Source organism: Aulonocara sp. 'chitande type north' Nkhata Bay, linkage group LG19, assembly GCF_057382095.1.
Source record: "Aulonocara sp. 'chitande type north' Nkhata Bay isolate Kocher_YH1m ecotype deep benthic linkage group LG19, A_spYH_male_GT1.1, whole genome shotgun sequence".
Classification (NCBI taxonomy): Eukaryota; Metazoa; Chordata; class Actinopteri; order Cichliformes; family Cichlidae; genus Aulonocara; species Aulonocara sp. 'chitande type north' Nkhata Bay.
The window spans coordinates 10318464-10339629 of NC_141362.1; the positions used below are offsets into that span (position 1 = coordinate 10318464).

At 43.9% G+C, this 21166-nt stretch overlaps 1 long non-coding RNA gene across 1 annotated transcript; it reads left to right on the forward strand.

Moving 5' to 3' along the window:
* Positions 1 to 4850: 4850 nt before the first annotated feature.
* On the forward strand, positions 4851 to 10272 carry LOC147306527 (uncharacterized). Its single transcript, XR_015126404.1, has 4 exons — positions 4851 to 5066; positions 8552 to 8679; positions 8993 to 9072; positions 9268 to 10272. It is a non-coding gene; the product is annotated as an uncharacterized LOC147306527 (long non-coding RNA).
* The last annotated feature ends 10894 nt before the right edge of the window (positions 10273 to 21166 follow it).

Below are 21166 nucleotides of genomic sequence, written 5' to 3' on the forward strand. Positions count from 1 at the left end.
TATTTTGCCAGAATCTCAGGTTAAACCTCACAAAATTTCAACAGTGTCATGGCGAGTGGGATGAGCTGTGTGGGGAAAAATAAAGGAGGATCCAAATGCAGACACTCGCTGATATATGAAGGTGGTTTATTGAAAATATAAAGCACGGGGTGAACAATGACAGAACAGAACAAAAGCTAAACTAAACTGGGAAAAAACTAAACTACAAAACTGCAAACCTGAACGTGAAGGAACGTAGACGAGGGTAGATGCTGGTTGATAGCAGGGAAAACACGCAGTAGATACGCAGTAGATTCACAGACAGACCAGCAACTACAACATAAGAAGACACGACTTAAATACACACAGAGGAACACGGGGAGATTACACACAGGTGGGGGACACAGCTGGAAGTAATTGACGAGACGAGACAAGAGAGGCAAATCTGAATACACTCACATGAGACACAGACTTTCACAATAAAACAGGAAACAAGAAACCACCACACAAAGACGTAGACTAGACACAGAACTGAACCTACACTAAACATGAGACACAAGCCCTAAGAACTAATCCCTAAACACGAATAGAACAGAAACATAGAATTCTAATAATAATCAACAAAGCACAAGAGGATCAGAAAACAATCCATAATGCAAAAATAAACGAAAACCTAAGAAACTCAAAATGCCCAGAACCGTGACTGTGTCTGCTTTGTTTTTATAGATATAAAAATATGGAAATGTACTGATGCATGATCAGAATTATAATATTTCTGTCTGAGGCAAAATTTCTCAGATTCAAATCAAATCGATTCTAGAAATCAGTGACGATACCCAGCCCTACTCTGGAGCCAAAGCTGCAGTTCCTCTCCTGTCCAGCAGAGGCAGCAGTGAGACCGTCCCATATAAACATGTTTACAGCCTGACACACAATAGTGGTTTTAGATACGTGCGACCCGGGGGTAGCATCGTGGTGGGGGGCAGCATCACGGGCATCGGCAAAAAATTGCTCGTACTCATGCTGCGTGACGTCAGCCCGCGCATATTGGGAATATCACAGGCACCGATCGGTTTTCTATCGCCCATTTGCTGGGAGTAAGGGCGCCCTCCGTTTGCGAGGTGCGCCTGCTGCTTGCCGCACAGAGAGGAGAGGGCGGGGCGGCGGGGGAGTCTCTGACCGGCTGGAGCAGCATCTAATAACCAACTCGCAAAATAAAACAATAAAAACAAACTAATAAACACGAAAACACCAGACATCATGATACAGACTTATAATTTGCACCGGTGTTTTTCCTCGGTGCGCCTGCTCGCTGCTGAAGTCAAAGAAAACTTTATTGTCATCTCCGCTACATACAGTCCAGAGAGACGAGACGACGAGGCTCCAGTTACAGCAGTGCAAGTAAACAAACAATATATATAAGAAGAGCAAGAAAATAAATATACACTTTAGGACTCGGGGTAAAGGTATCAATAACAATTTAAAATTTGTATTTTGATGATTTAAAGTCTCACACACAAGCCGTGGAAAGGGGAGGGGCCTGCTTCCAAATAGAGCACATTTCATTCATAATGTTGTAAATCCAAGCACATTATGTATTCATGATTTGAATCCTGGGTTCAAAGCCATCAGGTCCTCAGATTAGAAAAAAGAGAAAAGAAGAGGAGGAGAAACGAGCAACAGATGCAGGTAAGCAGATGTGTGATTGGATAATGGCAGATCATCCTGAAACAATCAGAATACTTTATTAACCCCTAAGGAAATAATGTGGGTTACAGTTGCTCCAAGAAGAAATGGTAAAAATAGTAACAGTAACAGACTAAACTCCAAACAACACATTATGTTACAGATTTTAACATTAATTAGTCATTGTCAGTTGTCGATTTGACCTGTTCTCATTGTATGACGAATTATGATGGCTGTTTGGTAGGTTTACTCTCTCTCTTCATATCTGTGTGTTTCTCTTGTGAAATTCAGTGTGGTTCCGACAAAAGTTCTGTGTTAATGTACAATCCTGTGTGTCTGTGTGTGTGTGTGGGGGGGGGGGCGCAAAACAGGCTAGGACCGCCACTGCTGACTAGGGATGGGTATAGTTTAGGTTTTATCCGATACCTGTACCAAACCGGTACTTTTGAAACGGTGCCGGTGCTTAGATGGTGCTCGAACCGGTGCTTAAGGAATGGAGAACACAAACTTTGTCCAAAATCCTCTCATGTTTAGCTGTTTTCCACTTTTTTTTGGGTCATTTTAGCCTTTTTGGCCAGGGTGAAGGGAGCATCTGCCATCAAACAAGAAGACAGCCGCATGTAGCTACGACTGTGTTTGCTAGTTCACCTTACATGCATTAATGTAATAACGTGGTTAGCCTACTCAACGTAAATTACACACGAACAACATTAAGCTACTCACGCAGAGAAGAACGGCTGCTGCTGCCATCATCATCCGTCATCATTTCTGCTACACTGGCAGGGCTAGGGGCCAGGACTCTCCTCTTCGAGTTCCTGGGGGATGTTGCTAACTCCGAGTCCGATAATAGGCACCACACCCGCAGTAGATGTGCTCAGTGTGAGGTCTCGCAGCAAGCTATCAAATATGGCGCATTTCTCGGCTTGTGTTTCATCAGATTCGAGGTGTTACCTCCTTTGCACAGTATCACCTTAAAGCACTTGTTGCAGGCTGCTGAGTTTGCATCTTTTGCTGTGAAGTACAGCCAGACTTTTGATCGCTTCGCCTTGGGCATTTTTAATCTGTAGCTCTGCTCTAAAAGAACGTACGTACCTGGACCCGCCTACTATCCTTGGAAAGGTAAAATGATTGGCTAGAATCCAAAGTGTGTGACATCTCAGGAAAAAAAGCAGCGAAATGTGCGCTGCTTTTCTGTCTGGTTACTACCGCTTATGTCAGAACCGATACCGGTACCCACCCCTACACATCATCTGTTCTGGTCTTTATAGATTATTTTACCTTTGTAACATTTTCATATTCACATTCACATTAACACTTTAACATTAACACAGTTTGCATGATTAGGGGCGTGGTCTCACAGGTGCATGGTTACACAGGTGGCTCTAGCTGCTAGCTGTCTGCTAGCTTCACCTGAACTGGACCTCTGGACTGTGTTTGTGCTGTTGGAGCCTTTTATTTGTCATTTTTAAAGACAGAAGGAACTGATGAGGAGTAGACTTCCTGTCTGAATAATAAGCACACCACGTCAACCCCTCAGGTGGAAACAGGTTTAATTAAACGCTCTGTGGTCAGACTTTGTGGTGCGTGTGTGTGTTTTAATCCACATTTATTTAACACTACAGACCCTCATACACATTTAATTATCCCTGCAGGGACTGAGCACACACACACACACACACACACACACACACACACACACACACTGACTCAGAGTTATTGGGCTTTAAATCTCTTGAATATTAATTCTTCTGTTCATTGAGTTTTCGTTTTATTAAACTCGTTTAGTTAAAAATATAAAACCTGCTCACGCGTCTCAGTGGGGGGAGAAGCCTGAGTCTTCATCACTTCATCTTCATCCTCAAGCCTTCATATTAAATTTTAATGATCTGCATTATGGGGATATTATCTGTGTGTGCGTGTGTGTGTGTATGTGTGGGGCATGAAGATAAACCTGCTCCACGGGCTCATCTCTGCAGGACCATTAAATCACATCGGATGGAGCCCGGGGCCACCGTCTCCTTGTGGCTCCTCCCCCTCTGCCACATCATATAGACCCTCTGAGCTACAACAGCTGACCTCATCATGTTTGTGTGTAAATCTCACCGAGGTGTCGATGCAGTGATGGGGGGGGGGGGGGGGGGGGTAAACCACTGAGAGAAGGATGCCATAAATCAGGGGAGATGTAATGAAGCTAATGGAACAGAGCAGGAACTTCATCTGAGCAATGAAGAGCATCCAGCACAGGAGGTGTGAGCACACCGTTAAAGAAGTTCTCCTTCCACACCTGGCAGGTTGAGTTGAAGCTGAGGGTTAAAGGCTTCCCTGATCACAGTGCATGGGCGGACTGCTCCTCCTCTTATTTTGAAGGTTTGGAGCTGGTAGCGTGTAAATCACAGAGGCGTCACTGCAGCTCGGTGAGGACGGGGAGAGGACCAGAGTCCCAATAAACACCAGAGCTCACCTGGACCTGCTGCTGCCACCTGAGCGACGCCACCATCAGCTGTGAGCGACGCCCTTTATTATTACAGTCATCACTGGGTTCATTTAAAGTGATGTCACTCACAGTAGAGCAGGGCGATATGGCCAAAAATATTTATCACGATATATATTTGAAAATTTGCGATAACGATATAACTGACGATATAATTGATGCGAGACAAAATACAACTCCACAACATTACTAGCGCAAAAACACAACCTTCCATTTATTTTCACTTAAACAAGAAGCTGGTTTTTATGTACATTAAAGCTTTATAAAAATTTAACAGTGCAAATGCAAAATCCTTGCTGAAAGTTTAACCAAAAGGCATTTCCAGTAGAAATGGGCTGACATATCCTGAGCACAGTGTTGGGGAGTAACGGAATACATGTACCGCCGTTACGTATTTAAAATACAAAATATGAGTAACTGTATTCCCTTACAGTTACCGTTTAAAAAGGTGGTATTCAGAACAGTTACTTTGTTGAAATAAATGGATTACACTGCGGTACTTTCCTGTTACATTTTGTCGTGGGTCAGGACTGTTTGGGTTTTGTTTGACAGCTACGTTCTGTTGTTCCAGGCGGCAGCGTTACGGTTGCCATGGTTACAGGGCGACGCTCACTCTCTCTCTCTGCGACTGTGTGTTTCCTGGGTGAGAGAGCGCCTTTTCGTTGTTGTTGTGCTAAGCTAACAGGCAGAATGCTACTAGCATAGCTCTAAAGAATGTAGCATCATGGGCAGTGTAGTCCGTGTTGTAGGGAGAATGGACTGCCATACACGTTATGGGTCTGTGAGCGCGAGGAGGGAGAAAAAGGGGAGTGGAAAGGTACGAGTTGTCATCGAGGAAAAACGGGAGCTGGAAGCATGTAAATATAATAATAACCACTTCAGCCAAGAAGAGTGCCTTACGAGCCCAGTTGTAAGTAAGCTATTAAGACTCGACTGTACACCGTGTTCGTGTTTTTCTCCGAAAACAATAAGTTCCGTTGGAGCAGTCTTTCAACGCCTCTCTCTGTCTCTCGCAAGCAAACTTGACCCACACAACAAAGTAAAGCTATTTTTCGGCTACGAGCCGACAGGGACCCCGCCGTATTAGTCAGAGGTCCCTTTACTACAGTTCGGAGTCGCGGACCTTCAGTAATAGTAATAAATCACACAGCAATAGTACATTCACGTTGTTGTAAAAAGCATGATAATATATTAAGTAATCCAAAGTATTCAGAATACGTTACTGTCATTGAGTAACGTAACGGAATACGTTACAGAATACATTTTGGGGCATGTATTCTGTATTTTGTAATGGAATACATTTTAAAAGTAACCTTCCCAACACTGCCTGAGCATAACCATGTATAATATCCATTGAAGTTAAAAAGAGGTGCTTTGCAACATTAAACTGCAGTGTGCAGTACGTATTTTTCGGACCATAAGGTGCACAGGATTATAAGGCACATTAAGCGAAACAAAGCAGTCAGATAAATCAAACTTTATTAAACTCATTCTTCTTGCTTCCTCCACTTCTGTACTATTGCTTCATTAATGTTGAATTCTCTGGCAGCTGCTCTATTCCCATGTTGTTGCAGTAGATTAATAACTAACCTTGTATTGTGGATGGATCATCTCAGTTGTTCTCCTGACTGAAGTTTGGTCCGTTTACAGCATCCTGCCATACGATTGCATTTGTCTCTAACTATCAGGAACCTTAGCTGTGTCGCTAGCGATCACGTAGGACATCATTATATACCAGCTAGCCCAACTTCAGTAACCCTACAAACGTCACTGCTGTTTAGTTTCCTGTCTTCATTTATGTTGGAAGTGATAGCAGAGCTGTACGTTTGATTTTTTTCAGAAATCTCTCAGTCAGAACATGCTATATCATGCTTAGGTAACTAGCGAAACTAGCGAGCTAACTTCCGCTAGCTTCCTGCTAACTTCTAACTCCGTTAAATGTAATACATTTTGTTTTCATGGATGCCTGGAAGTTAAACTTCATAGTTACACCTGGTAAAGCAGCAATGCTGATCGTTTTATTAAAGATGAAAGAATTTAGACAGTTTTTAACTCTCAGTGATGCTGCAGTGTTCGTTTGACCTGAAAAAGACCGAGTTTAGGACCCAGATTACTCCCAGATTTAAGAGCATCTTAGTCCGACAAATACGACAATAACGACGGCCGCTTGCATGTTCTGCAAAAAAATGTGCTTTGTCGTGTATCTGACGGACAAACACCAAACCAGTTCCACATCACTGAAGTTGCACCATTTTTACAAACCAATTCTGGTTCATCTGTGTCACTACCCGATCCGTACCGGAAACCCGATCAGTACCCCGCATGCGCAAATCTTACGTCACTTCCTCTCTTTGCCAACATTGCGACATTCAAGGCAAGGCAAGGCAAGTTTATTTGTATAGCACAATTCAACAACAAGGTGATTCAAAGTGCTTTACAGAGACATTAGAAACAAGAACAAATAAAAAGCATATATTTGAATGATACGGTTAGCGCCCAGTTAGCTCCTAGCATTTCTCAACAGCTCTGCCTCCTTTTCGACTACCGGGACATTTAAACAATGGATAATCCGTATACAAAGAAATTCATGCTTTTCTCCTCAACAGAGAGCGTCCCCCAATTGAGCAACAGCGCCGTAAAATAAGAAGAATGTGCCTAATTACAGTTAATAATGCAGACTTTGTAATATCTCACGTGTAGATTCATCAGCCAGATGAAGTGTTTACTGACAATTGACAGTGATAGCGGACATCATCGTCACTATTCCAACAATCCTCTCCACACAGACAAGCATAAACACACTCGACTATCGCTAAATCAAATTTAACACACGTTTGTAATGACGATAATTCAGTTTATAATAGGGTTTATTCGCTCGGTCAGCAGGTGGCGGTATCCTGGTACACTGGGGAGTAAACTGCCATTAAACGAACAGAAGAAGAAGAAAACATCTGCACATGCGTGGTACGGATCGGGTAGACCCGATTTGTACGGTCAGACTTTACACATGCGCAGTAAGGATCGGAGAGTCCTGATCCGTAACTTTCTTTTTATTTTTCGTTTTTGTCTACATTGTACTGAAATGCTTCATTATTGCAAACATTTTAAGATATACTTGTTATTCTTAACATCTTAACAGATACTCTGACCTGTAACTATCGTAAAACGCTACGACCGGAAGTAGAAACCTTTCGCGCATGCGGGGTACTGATTGGGTTTCCGGTACGGATCGGGTAGTGACAATCTGTTTCACTCAACAATCGGCCATGTGCGTATGAAAACAAAGGCACTGCGCTTGCGCGTTTTACTCATTCTATCGCGATATTTCATTTTCCTATCGTTGCCCAACATTATACCGGTATTACCGTGAACGGTATAATATGGCCCAGCCCTAACTCACAGGTCAGGTGCACACAGCCACTTAATCAGGTGTAAAGACTGAGCACACGTCTCAGGGTGACCTGCTGTCCTCCAGCCAATCAGAGCGTGACGTCTTGGGCTCTCTTCATTAAAGGGCGTGCTGGCTCCGAGGCGTGCTGGCTCTGAGGCGTGCTCTGCATTTTTAATCTTCTTTAACTCCGACTTAGTTTGAATTTCAGGGTTTTTACTGAAATCAAATAAACATTAAATGACCTGCTCAGAATCAGTAGATCGCCCAGTCCAGGTCCGTCACATGACTTCCTGTGTGATTCCAGCCTCATTTATTATCTGTTGTATTGATAAGTTTGTAGCCGACCTGCTTCCTCTGTCCATCCTCATCTGTTCTGCTTGGTGTGAAGGTTAACGTGTGATTGGCCGATTCCTCCCGCAGGGATTGGTTCACCTCCTTGGTGGGAGGGTTAAAGCGTCTCCTCTGGTTGCATAACGAGGTTGGGGGGTCATCTGAGACTCTGAGCTTAGATCCTCCCTGATTCGGACTCTCGGTATCTCACGCTGACAGAGATCTGAGCCGAAGCCTCCCGAGGCCCAGGCTCCGCCCACACAACCTGCATCTCATTAATATGCATGAGACCAAAGCACCACCTGGGACCACGCCTGGCAGACATCCTTCCTGCTCCGCCCACACACTGTGCTCTTCATCATCATCATCATCATCCTCCTACTCACTGTGGATGAAGACATCATGTCTGAGCCGGACTCACTGACCCTCAGTGACCTCTGACCTCTGACAGTCCTCCTCTGGGACTCCCTAAAGAAGAGGAGAGATATACATGTGAGCACAGCTGAGCGGCCCCCTGAGCTCTGAATAAATCACCGTGTTCATCAGCAGGAGCGCGAGGTTCCAGACGGCTGGATCTATTTCTCTGCTGGTTTAGGCACTGGAAACAGACTCTGTGGTGTTTGCTACAGGTTGGTGTTGATGCTCTTTGGGTGAAATTGGCCTCTTTTCATCAGGAACCCTGCACGCCAAGCTGGAGGGAAGCCCGGTGCTGTTGCCACGACAGCAGCGGGTCTGAAGCTCTGCAGCATCCCTCCAACCTGGCGCCGATTAACGACGCAATGAACCGACAGGTTCGTCAAAGGTGTGTTATCAGCCGAGGTCGTTACACACACACACACACACACACACACACACACACACACACACACGCACACGCACTGTACTGACAGGGACTACAAAGAGAGAGAGCCTGGTTCTGCAGGTTTCTTCTTGTTAAAAGGGTTTTTGCTTCCCACTGTCACCTGTAGGGTCCACCTTATGAAGTGCCTTTATGCAACTGTTGTTGTGATTTGATGCCGTATAATAAAGATTTAATTGAAGCTCTGCAGCTGCAGGTCATTATGAAACCTTAAGGTGGAATTTCTCTTCTGTCGTGCCTCCTTAAACACTCGCAGCATCCAGAATAGATGACCTGGTTTGTGAAACAGGGGCAGAGGAAGTGTCCTCCAAGTCTGAGCCGTCAGGCTGATCTGGGGTTAGTTTTCGTCTTTCTCTTCCTGTTTCTTTGTGTTGCCTGCTGCAGATTAAAAACGTTCCTATTGGCTCTCTCTGCTGCCTGTCAGCCAATCAGATAATTAACCTCGATTCTTCATTTTCTCCTCTTTCCTCCATCAGTGCGTGAGTTCATTCTTTCTGTCTCTCTCACACACACGCGCACACACACACACAGGGTGTTACTCCACTGTGATGGGCGGAGCATCAAAGTGCCTCTCTCACCTCTCAGCTGGACTGTCACTCATCCCTGCTGTGCAGGTGGTTTCCATGGAAACGGGAGGAAACTGGACTCCAGGTCTGTGATGATGAGTTTTAAAGCCTCACTACAGCCCATTAAATACAGAAATCATGAAGAAAATGTTTTATTTTGGAAAAAGTTTTGAACCATTTATTTATTTAGTGATTATTATTATTAAATAAATTATTTAAAGGAACTGTGGTCAGTAGTAGGACCCTACATTCTGTTTCTCTTAAATACTTTGTTGACAACTGGAGTCTTCCCTGAAAGTTTTAAATCAGCTGTGGTATGCTATGAGGCGCGCACATAGTAACATTGTGTGGATTTTCTAAAATGTTTTGTTATATTAATTATGTTTCTCTTTCTTTGAGTTACCTGGGTTTGGGCGGTGGCTGTTTCCTGTCTGGGCAAAAGGCGTGGCTTAGGACTCTGGGAACAAAATGCCTGCTCTGCAGGACCAACCATGGGCTTACCAGGTGCAGGGGTGTTTTAGGTTTAGTTAGGTTATTCTGTGCTTAGTTAATATTAGTGTGTTTTTGTTTTTCCCCCCTATTGTGTGTAAATGGTTTGGCCAAATCATTATAAAAGCTACCCTCATGTGTCTTTGTAATTAGGTCAGTTTGTGAGTTGTGTCTCACTTTGTTTTGTTTAAGTTTCTGGAAATTCCTTTTTGTAGAGTTATAGTTAGTTGGCCAGGACTCTGGCCTTCTAAAGGTTCCTAGGGACAGAAAAAAGACAGTTGGAGAGCTTTTACTTTTCGTGCCCCGTTTCTGTGGAACAACCTCCCTCAAGATATTCGGCAGGCTGCTCTGTGGAGGTTTTTAAAACTAAGCTGAAGACACATTTGTTCACCCCATCCTACAGGTCTTAATTCTGTGGCTTTTAGTTTTTAAATTCTTACTGTTTTTAACTTGTATAGTATTTTTTACTTGTATTGCTATGTATCGCTTTTATTTATCTTTTTAGTTTCAAATAACCTTACAGTTATTTGAAAGTGCTTTTTATAAATAAAGTTATTATAATGGCAGGGCTATTATTATTACCAAAAATTACTTTATTTTGAAAGTATGCTATTGCTTCATGCTATTTTTAAGTTTTACTTTTCAGTGTAAAAGTGTTTGTGTGCTTTTAAAATGTAAATAATTTTATTTTGAAATGTTGTGCTTTTATTTGAGAAACAAACACAATCAAATCTAAAGATAAACAAGTGAAACTCTGATGTCGCCATTCTCGCAATGTAAAGTGACTCATTAACTGTCATCAGGTCGTTTGGGCGTGATCACTTATTAATAGTTAATCAATAATCCCAAAGGACACAGTAGTGCTGCTGCTCACCCCTCTGTGACCTTTGACCCCGTGGCTGTGAAGCAGCTGATTTCATTTATTGATGGTTCGAGCCTGAGCGGCTGCAAAGCAGCCAGAGGCCAGTCAGCAGACTTCCTGTGATGTCAGCAGATCTGAGGTCAGATTAATGCGACATTTGACCTTTCACCCTGCATTTAGGGCAGAGGTACAGAGTAGTTCAAGTCGGATCCATGCAAAAAAAACAGAACATAAGCTGTTCAAACCGCTGCCTTCAGGAGGCGCTACAGAGCGCCGTTTGCTAAGAGTGACAAAGCGGCATGAAGTCATTGACCACTTGTCCTTTGACCATATTGATAATTTATTGCTCGTTATTTTACAGATGACCGTAATGCTTTGATTTAGATGCTGCTGGTTAACACACTATCCCGGGTTTGTCTGTGGCAGCAGTCGTTACATCCATGCATGTTTTTAAAGCAAACACTACGAACCATCAGGTCATTTCAATTTTCTTCTGTTCACAGGCAAAAGTCTCCTAAATGATGTTTCTTCACGTTTGGTTATACTCACCATGTTCGCCCATTTATTCAGGTCCTATATTTAAACAGGTGTGTGGGAGGGGCCGCCCCAGTACTTCCTGTTTATATAGGGTCATGAGGTCACGGATTGGCTCATTGGGTGCAACCAAATGAAGGGTTTTTCATTTTGTATAGTGTTGTTTACTTTCTTTAAATTAGCCTTTTGAGTTGTATTGCATGCAGTGTTTTACTTTTCAAACCATTTAGCCGAGTAAATGAGTTTCATGCATAATCTTATTGCTGTTCTTTGTATTGTTTGACCTGTTTGTTTCAATGGTAGAGCCTAACGAGGCTCAGGTGTATGTCGAGTCCCGTACAAAGCAAGTGGGACCAGGTTGGTTGTTTTATGGTCGAATGGAAAAATAAAGAGAAACTTGACTAGTATGCTGATGCTGGCCACTTATCACCTTCTGTGGTAGGACTCGACTTAAGCGGGCAAAGAAGTGCAGGAGACTGATGCTGTCCAGTGTAGCCAGTGATTTATTCACCATTTTGTGACCCAAACAATATTTACAAAGAAACAAATAAGAAACTCAACTCTATAATTAACTCAGTCAAATAAACATAATTTCCGTTGATTTAAGTTCAGTTAAGGTCAAACTGCACACAGCTACACTGACCTGAACCTCTTGAAACACCCGAGTTCTTCTGCTTAAATCGTCCACTTAACCAAACACTTTCTCCTCTGGACTATTTCACTCAGTAGGTAAGATGAACATGATTATATTCAAACCTCTGCTACTCCTCTTTACTGGCAACATAAACTCTGTGGTGTAATCAATACATATTCAATACACTATTTCTCCATAAACCCTCTAAAATCAACTTGATTAAATTATAAGAGTTCTTCCCCTTCTCCACTTGGTCTCTTCCTGTGACCTCAGATGAACCCAGAAGCTATAAAGCAGGAAGTAAAACTACATTTCCTCCTTTTGTTTCTGGAAGACAGGTAGGTAAGGTAAGTTTAAACAATACAAATTAACAGTTGAAATAAATAACATGTTAACTTAACAAACTTGTAGGGATTGATTTAAACCAAGATGTTATATAATCTGTTGAAGTGCAAAACATAAACAACCCCGGGATAGTAGATGTTTGCCTGTTGCAGACGACATGTGAAATATGGTTCAATCAAAACAAGAATGTTAACTAAGAATATGGACAAATGCTCTTCTCACCCACTTTGTCACACCTTCCTTGCTGCGTGTGTTACCTTGCTGTACGCTACCTCACAGGAGACTGTTTCTTCCCTCAGGCTGTTGCTCGGTGATATCAGACATTTACATTCACACGACTGCTCAGTTACAGCTTCATAAGACTTGGTGCAGCTTGTTGTTTCTTACTTGTTATCTCTCTCTCGGTCTGTATCTACCTCTGGAACGTATGCACAGCTGTAACTGATCTCAGGTCAGCAGCCAGCGTGTCCCAAAGAACAGAGCACTGAGATCTGACCCCAGAACAGTTCAAAGAACTGCAGCTGATGGCCTGAGAGGTGAGATGTGCTGAACCACTCACAGCTTTCTGAACTAACAGAAGGATTTAAAGGTAACTCTTCAACACCGGGGTAGTGTGGTCACATGACTGTGGTCACATGTCATGCACCTGTGAGGTCGACCGGCTGATGAGTCTGAGGGTCCTGCAGCGTTACAGTAATCTGAGCTGTGTCAGAGGCAGTGTGACGTTAGAATTCGTAACCTCGGACATTTTGAAGTGACAGAAAGCAGTTCTGGCAACATCACCGATGTGATCATCATAACTCACATCATGTCAAAGTGACTTAAATATAAACAGATTTACATCAGAGGAAACGATAAGTACGCCTGTGTGTCATCCTGAGGCACTGAGCATGAGCAGCGTGCCTGCAGTCAGAGGAGCGTGTCACAGTCTGAGGGGGCGGGGCCAGACCTGCTGCTCTGCGTGTGCGTTCAGTCAAATCAGCTTCACCTTTACTCTGAATTTGAATGAAAACAAAGCAGAACTTAAAATACCAGCATGACACTCACGCATGCACGCACACACACACTCTGCAGGACACAAGTGAGTATTTCACTGCAGTTTTGTTGTACTTGTACTTTGATTTCTTATTCTGTACTTTTGAAACATGAAGCTGTTCTGCTGTGTACGAGTCACAATCATCCAATAGGACTTCCTGTGAGTCCACGGTCTGATTTGTCTCTGTGTACTTTGTGAAGCTCGTATTAACCAACCCGGATACCTGCGATCCGTCTGTACGAGCCTCATGTCTCTGTCCTGGATTCCTTCCTGCTCAGATGTTGTGGTTCCTGTGGACGCCCTGATGTGGACGCAGGCCCCACTCACAGGTCATGAACTTGAACGTGGCCGTCTCCTCACTTGGCAGCCGTGGGGGTAAAGCCTCTGGGCTCTTATTTTGAAGGTAAATGTCTGATGTGACCTGCAGCGCATGTCTGAAGGTTCAACCTTCGCTGCTCAGGCTGCACCTCTGATCTCTTTGAGGACGCGTCTCTATCAGACACATGCTCCTTGTCTCCATGGTGACAGAGTCACGTGTTTGTTTGTTGAGCTGAAATATAAAGTGTGTGATGTCATCGTCTGGAATCTGACTCCATCTCAGCCCACAAGCACCGGAAAACATCAGGCCCAAACTAAGTGCCCCCCACAAGGTATCCAACTCAAATAAATCCTCTCTCACACACACACAGACACACACACAGCTGCTGTGAAGGGCAGCAGGGATTTGCTGTATCTGATGGTGTTGAGGGAGGCGAGCAAATGGTTGGAGAGGGGGTGTGTTTCTGTGTGTTTCTCTCTCTGCGTGCGTGTGTGTGTGTTTAAGGGCACTCTCAAGGATTTTCAGTGTTTCCTGTGAGCAACACTGCAATGATTTATTTCTCTGTTCCCTCTGAGCCGACAGCCTGATCCTGTGTGTGTGTGTGTGTGTGTGTGTGTGTGTGTGTGTGTGTGTGTGTGTGTGTGTGTGTGTGTGTGTGTGTGTGTGTGTGTGTGTCGTCTTGCAGCCAAACCTGCGGCTCAGATGGAAAAACAGGGAAAAAAAGTGAGCTGGTGCATTCAGGCTCCTCTGGAAAGCGTAGCATCTTCTTCGTGCTGTCAGTGAAGCTGCGGTGCAGACTGATCCGTGATAGGTTCATCCTGGGGACACTGTTTTCAGCATCAGTGCTTCCTGATTGTTCCCCCGGGAAATTCTCCAGAGTCCAGAGGGAACGTGGACAGATTAGCTCGAGTAATTTCACACAAAAGAGACGAAATCTGCTCGCCTGCTAAAGCATCAGAGGGGAAGAGCAAGCGCTTCTGCTGCACCTTTGAAAAGACGCCCGAACGTTTCATTTTACCTTCTCACAGCTGTTTCCTGCAGTTTAAACATGATTAGTTGTGTTTTTGTAGATTTGACTTGTGTATACAGTTTTATGTAACATGAACTACAGCCGCCTACGTCCCCGTCCGGCCGTCATTCAATGAGGCCACGCCCCTAAAAACTTAAACTTCAAGCCTTAATGTGAGTTCTAAAACCATGGTGGGCCCGTGATGCCGTGACACCATCTGCAGTTTGTGTATCAGGCTGTAAACATGTTTATTTTAACATGGGAGCCATGAGGACCGCCGGAACCCCCGGTGGACATTAGAGGAACTGCAGGTTCTGGTGATTAAATAGTTAATTTGTTAATGATTTAATTTAATGACGTGAAGCAGCTTTAACGTGAATCTGCAGCTGGACTGTGTGAGCGTGCTCGCTGTGCGTGCACGTTAATGCAGTTCTTATCAGCCGAGTCTTCAGCAGTCGACTTCCATTACAGTAATGATCAGATAAAAGCCATGAGTATTGACCTCACACACACACACACACACACACACACACACACACACACACGGTAAGAATAACAGTAATGAGGTCGACCCGCCCCGTCAGCGTGCAGTGTTTGAACACGTGCACGCTGCCCTGAAAATGCAGACGTGTCTGGACATTCGTCTTCATTTTTCCTGGCATCTGACTCAGCTCTGCACACAAAACCAGAGGTCAGCACACACAGGCAGGAGATGTGCGGACACGTTCAACTTCAGGCTTTTTAGACCTTTTAAATGAAATGTATACAAATGCTTCACCTGCCTGTGTCTCACCTGGAAGCCCACAGGCCTCAGTCTTTCACAGTCAGTCAGTGCCGCTGGACTCCGTCTCTGGCTGTGTGCCCGTGCAGAGTCTGCAGCAGCAGGATGATGATCCCGTCAGAGTCAAACAGAGCCTCAGTCTGCACATAGACTAAGTGCTGAGGACAGCGGTTGCATGGAAATGAGTCTCAGGAGAACACACACAAAACTCCGCCTCCTCTTTACGTTCAGAGGAGGGACCAGCAGGAAGTCTGCAGACTGATGACGCCACGAGGAGAGACAGACGGACGTTTGCAACACGACGTCGTCACAGAGAGGAAATCAGCTGAAGCATGCAGACTCTGTGAGACCATCTGGACAACCATATGTGTACACACACACACACGCACACACACAGACCTGTGTGTGTGGAGCTCCATCTGATCCAGGATCAGAGAGCAGAGCGTGAAGAAACCAAACTGAAACATTGACTCACACCTGTTCTGGTGTCTGAAGGTCTGAGGACGAGACCTCGGCGGATCCTGGTTCCTCGCCGTGTCGAACGCTCAGTGAGCACGCCGACGACTCACTCAACATGTCACGTTTCGAACCACCAGGACGGCAATGACAAAAACACAAATCAGCGGGTCCAGTCCATGGATCTCTTCCTGTTAAGATGGAGTTCTTTCTTCCCACTGTCACCATGTGGTGCACGCTCACGCAGACTTACCCAGAGTGCTTTGCCCCTGCTGTACAGACCCACATGATGGCTTCTCCTGCATGGCTGTTATATTTATTGTTTTGAGCTGCTTTCTTACCCGGCTGTGTAAATAAAGCTGAGTCTAAATGAATGTGTGTGTGTGTGTGTGTGTGTGTGTGTGTGTGTGTGTGTGTGTGTGAGAGAGAGAGAGCAGAACAAAGGTTTGTTTGAATAATGAAGCTCAGATCAGACGACAGCGCCGGAGTCGACATCAGAAGAATCAGATCAGAGCCGCAGATTAAATTCTTCAACTTTCTCTTGAATCCACGCACTCAGCTCTCGCTTACATAACCGATTCATGCGGTGGAGAGCCGGCGTGTGTGATGTGACGAGCTGAACTCGCTCTGAACTCTCTCTGAAAACAGCACGAAGATTTGTGGTTCCACTAATTACAGCCATTAGTCATCGCTCTGAAAACACTGAGCCGGTTACAGCCTCCGTGGTGAGGAACAGTCAGGCAGAGCCACGGCAGCTCTCTTTAACCAACTGATGAGGCATCCCGAGAGCGAGGAAATCCTGCACAGCCTTCAAATACGGTTCAGACAAGGATGCATCATAAGAATCAAAGGCGATGAAACAAACCCGGACAATGACGCTGTCTTCATGTCCACCTGGCGCTTCACAGGTGTCTGCGAGGAATCTCTGACTGCAGCCGGAGATTCTGCAGAAACAAAACGTCAGCGTTTACAAAGAAACAGGTCAGAGATCAGTTTGAGGAAGGAAATGACACAAAAATATGGGCATCCACCGGTTGGCAACAGGTTGCCGGTTTTCTCCGGGTGAAGTCTGCAACCAACATGTTTCAAAAGGCAAAATTTCCACGTCTCGATTCTCAGTTTCACTCGTCAGCGTCTTCCATGCAGACGTCAGGCGACCGCACCAACAACCCATCGGGGAATACAGCGACCGACTTTCTTAACGTTAGCCGGCAACACGAAGCCACAAACTTGTCACTGTGTAAACGGCACGCTCACTAATTAGCAGAGCAGGACTAGGACTACCCACCAAGCCACGTATGCACATCCTGGGACGATAACAAAGCAGGCCACGAATAGTCTTCATTGCACACAGTGTGAACATTGCATTACTCACATTAAACTGAGGCTCTGACCCGAGTCAGACACGTTAGAGATCTGCAGAGTTCAGCTGTTCAGCTTCACAGCTAATTTAATTTTTTAGCCATTCACAAGTTTCCACCTTGAAGGCAGCTTCTGTTGGCAGTGCCGCCGTCAGTCGCACAGACACATAAAGCAGTGTCATCAGTGTAATGATGAAAACATCCCACCAATACTGACAGCTGCATCCTGCCTGTGAAGCCGGACGTTATCCACGACGTATGCTGCATCGGCGTCAGCTCATTGACGAAAGGTCCAGAGCTGCATCAGGATCACACGCTCCGTCACGTGAAGCACGGAGGTCGTTTACCGTCACACTTTCTGTGCTGAACAGACTGAAATATCTCAAGACGCGTTCGTTTTTAGTGATCCTGAAGCAGAGACGCTGCCGTCCTCTCCAGGACGTTTGGAGATCACAAGAGTTTCCAAAAAAGCTTTTGGCCAAACCTTTTCTTACTTTAGCTCATGTGTCAAAGTCAAGGCCCGCGGGCCACATCTGGCCCGGCGTACATTTATATCCGGAGATCATTTTATACAGAGTTATTATTATTGTTATGCATGGCCCGGCGATATGAGGCGCTAATAATATACAAACTACAGTTCATGGACATGTATGATGCGGTGAAGGCATTTCACGTGAAGCTGTCACAAATGCACCAGTGCAACCTGCCTCACTTTCCCTGTTGCCAAGTAATGTTGAACCAAGTCAGCGGACTTTGCTGAGCTGCACCTGTGCAGATTCAGATGGAGCTGCAGTGTAATGATGCACTCAAGGAAAGTACGACACTGAATGTCCCGCACAGTTTATTAGCTCCACTCCTGCAGCAACGCCCAGCTCCGTCTACATGCGGCTTCAACCTTGTGTTTGCTGTCATTTATTTTTTCTGGGGTTTTGGCAGCATGTTCATATTTCTAACTTGCATAATTTTGACAGTATATATTTTTATGAAGAGCAAAATGTTTAAAGTTAAAGTTTATTTTTTAAAATTTATTTAATCTGGAACAGGGTTTTAATAGTTTTGCAATTTTCATTAGTTTTTATTTTGATTTAGTGTTGACTTCAGATTTTCAATTTTATATCAGTTTTAATTAGTTTTTACCAATTGTTTGCTAGTTTAGTTTAGTTTTTATTTTTTTGAAAATCCTTAGTTTCAGTTTAGTTTTGATTAGTTTCAGTTATAGTTTTAGTTGTGTTTGCAATAATTAAGTGTAACAAAATCCCAGTTTCATCATATCAGTCATGCTCTTCTGCTTATCCTTGGTATGTTGCTATTCCAGCTACCATACCCTGCACAGGTCGTAGAGACAGACAACTCACATTCCCACCTATGGGTTCTTTACATAAATAAATAAATACATAAAGGCAGATGAACAACCATTGATACCAGGCAACTATAAAATGTATATCTTGGCCCCAATGAGACTATTAACTCTTGCACCACCGGGTGTTCGTAATTTTGGTTCAAGTGAATTGATAAACTTTTTGAAGGCAATTGACTCACATAGTTATGTGGATGTCCCCGTCCTGTTGTCTCGGGATGCATCACGCTGCCTTGCCTGGGGTTAGCTTCTGTTTTCTGGGGATGAGGGTTGAGTGTGCTCCCTTCTCAAGGTAAGCTAGGTTAGCTTTCTTGTTTGAGCTTTTCAAGTGCACTTTTAAGGTTTGTGGGATTTTTTTCCCTTTAGAAATGTCCCTCATAATTTGTCTCTTTCCACTACAAGACACTTGCTTTTAGAGCAGGGCGATATGGCCAAAAATATTTATCACAATATATATTTGAAAATTTGCGATAACGATATAACTGACGATATAATTGATGCGAGACAAAATACAACTCCACAACATTACTAGCGCAAAAACACAACCTTCCATTTATTTTCACTTAAACAAGAAGCTGGTTTTTATGTACATTAAAGCCTTATAAAAATTTAACAGTGCAAATGCAAAATCCTTGCTGAAAGTTTAACCAAAAGGCATTTCCAGTAGAAATGGGCTGACATATCCTGAGCACAGTGTTGGGGAGTAACGGAACACACGTACCGCCGTTACGTATTTAAAATACAAAATATGAGTAACTGTATTCCCTTACAGTTACCGTTTAAAAAGGTGGTATTCAGAGTACAGTTACTTTGTCTAAATAAATGGATTACACTGCGGTACTTTCCTGTTTCATTTTGTCGTGGGTCAGGACTGTTTGGGTTTTGTTTGACAGCTACGTTCTGTTGTTCCAGGCGGCAGCGTTACGGTTGCCATGGTTACAGGGCGACGCGACTCTCTCTCTCTCTCTGCGACTGTGTGTTTCCTGGGTGAGAGAGCGCCTTTTCGTTGTTGTTGTGCTAAGCTAACAGGCAGAATGCTACAAGCATAGCTCTAAAGAATGTAGCATCATGGGCAGTGTAGTCCGTGTTGCAGGGAGAATGGACTGCCATACACGTTATGGGTCTGTGAGCGCGAGGAGGGAGAAAAACGGGAGTGGAAAGGTACGAGTTGTCATCGAGGAAAAACGGGAGCTGGAAGCATGTAAATATAATAATAACCACTTCAGCCAAGAAGAGTGCCTGACGAGCCCAGTTGTAAGTAAGCTATTAAGACTCGACTGTACACCGTGTTCGTGTTTTCCTCCGAAAACAATAAGTTCCGTTGGAGCAGTCTTTCAACGCCTCTCTCTGTCTCTCGCAAGCAAACTTGACCCACACAACAAAGTAAAGCTATTTTTCGGCTACGAGCCGACAGGGACCCCGCCGTATTAGTCAGAGGTCCCTTTACTACAGTTCGGAGTCGCGGACCTTCAGTAATAGTAATAAATCACACAGCAATAGTACATTCACGTTGTTGTAAAAAGCATGATAATATATTAAGTAATCCAAAGTATTCAGAATACGTTACTGTCATTGAGTAACGTAACGGAATACGTTACAGAATACATTTTGGGGCATGTATTCTGTATTTTGTAATGGAATACATTTTAAAAGTAACCTTCCCAACACTGCCTGAGCATAACCATGTATAATATCCATTGAAGTTAAAAAGAGGTGCTTTGCAACATTAAACTGCAGTGTGCAGTACGAATTTTTAGGACCATAAGGTGCACAGGATTATAAGGCACATTAAGCGAAACAAAGCAGTCAGATAAATCAAACTTTATTAAACTCATTCTTCTTGCTTCCTCCACTTCTGTACCATTGATTCATTAATGTTGAATTCTCTGGCAGCTGCTCTATTCCCATGTTGTTGCAGTAGATTAATAACTAACCTTGTATTGTGGATGGATTATCTCAGTTGTTCTCCTGACTGAAGTTTGGTCCGTTTACAGCATCCTGCCATGCGATTGCATTTGTCTCTAACTATCAGGAACCGTAACATTAATTTTTATAAGTGGAAAAGTGTTAGTTCGTCCTTCAGCTTCACTGTTTATGTTATGCTAACATAACTAAAAGCAATATAAGTGATAAATATTACCATTCTGTGGAATATTCTTATATTTCACTTTTACTTGTTCCCATGTTCTAGTGGGTCCTGTTGTGGCTCTAATGTGAAAGAGGATATAATGTAATATAATAAATTTACCCTACCGCCTACTGGTGTTGGCCAGAGGGGCCGATGGCGCGATATGGCAGCCTCGCTTCTGTCAGTCTGTCCCAGGGCAGCTGTGGCTACAACCATAGCTGCCTCCACCAGTGTGTGAATGTGAGAGTGAATGAATAGTGGCATTGTAAAGCGCTTTGGGTGCCTTGAAAAGCGCTATATAAATCCAATCCATTATTATTATTATTAAATTACTTACGAGTTTGATTTGTCAGCAACTTTCTGCCAGCCCTCTCTCCTTGCTTTTGCAGCCTTTGCAGTGTTCCCTTGCGTTTTAATTAAACTCTGAAACTCCTGAAATCCCTCAATCAAGGGTTCTTGCTCTGCTGCCGAAAAATACTGAGCGCGCTCCTTTGACATTTTCGCCGACCAATCAAAGGGTTGCCGATCAATGTTTCTACTATCGATGCGTAGC